This window comes from Empidonax traillii, unplaced genomic scaffold (assembly GCF_003031625.1).
Source record: "Empidonax traillii isolate 1590-97213 ecotype Southwest subspecies unplaced genomic scaffold, ASM303162v1 scaffold970:size295518, whole genome shotgun sequence".
NCBI lineage: Eukaryota > Metazoa > Chordata > Aves > Passeriformes > Tyrannidae > Empidonax > Empidonax traillii.
Genome location: NW_020956163.1, coordinates 124,241 through 125,559, shown reverse-complemented (window position 1 = coordinate 125,559; position 1,319 = coordinate 124,241).

Sequence of the window (1,319 nt, the reverse complement as noted above, 5' to 3'; positions counted from 1 at the left end):
ATCGAGCCTTTACAAGGAACAGCCCTCGGCTGTCCCCCTCCCTCCAGCCCCCTCAGCCTGGGCACACAGTCCCTGTTTCCAGCCCTCTGCCTGCCCTTAACGCTGACACTGTTTCAGATTCTTCCCCAAACACTTGTGTATTTTTTTTAGATTTCAGCACCTGGAGAGGAAAGAGGATGGTGTGTGACTGGGCATCTCCAGAGCTGGGCTGAGCTAAACACCCTCCCACTCCCTGCGTGCTGCTCGGGGCACGACGTGAGATTTCGAATCCACGCAGAGCGACTTCCAGGTGATCTCAAACCGTTCCGAGGCAGAAAACCAGGACAAAAAGGAAAGGCAGGACACATCGGTGCAATTTATTTCATTTCAAACGCCCTGAGCTGCCCTCAGATCAGCAATGCTTCACGCTAGGATTTTTTACGTTAATGATCCACGATCCCACTCTCATTTTCACTTTATGAATCTGTGATCAAAAAACCGTAGTGTTTAGGGGAAAAAAAAGCCACCAAACCGAAAAAATGTGGGCGAGTTTGGTGTGTTTTTTTCCCCTGTGTGGATTTGAGGAGCCTTCTGGCAGGGGTGTATTTTACAGAGCGAAATTGCTTTTGACAAACAAAACTGAATTAGTATTAATTACATCAACCTATGGCCTTTACCAGCCCGAAAGAGATAATTAACCAAAATGTCTCAGAAGGAGCTTTGGAGAAGGATTTTGTTTTGTTTTAGCTCTCAAACCCTCTTCCTCAGCAAACAGAAAGCCTTTTTTGGGGCACGGCAGCAGGGTCATCCAACTCCCTGCATTTAGCCCGTGCCAGAAGGCTGGGGGGAAAAAAATATTGTCGGAATTAATTTCGTGTTCCCTCTGTCACACAAAGCACAGGCTCAGGCACTGAGATAATATTGCACTTGCTGGACGGTTTTCAGTGTATCTGATCCCACAGCAACAGGGTTTTCCAATTTGGATTGATCCTGACAGAAAACAAGCTCCATAAACTCCTCTAAGAGCCACAGCATTCCTGAATCAGTAATGAATTATTGTCAATAATATTATGGTCTAGTATGGTAGTATTAGTTAATAATACAACAGAGTCATATAATGACATAACAATGTAATATACAATGGTGTTACTATATAACAGTATTATCTATTAAAACGTAACAGTATTATAATATTATACCATAAATAATGGAGAATAAATGCTGGTGAAACACGCAGGAACCCCTACCTTTAACTATACTAATCACCAGCTGCTGCAGTAGAGGCATATCCTTGATATTTCTATCAACTCTCCCTGATATTTCTCCTTTTTAAGTAAAAA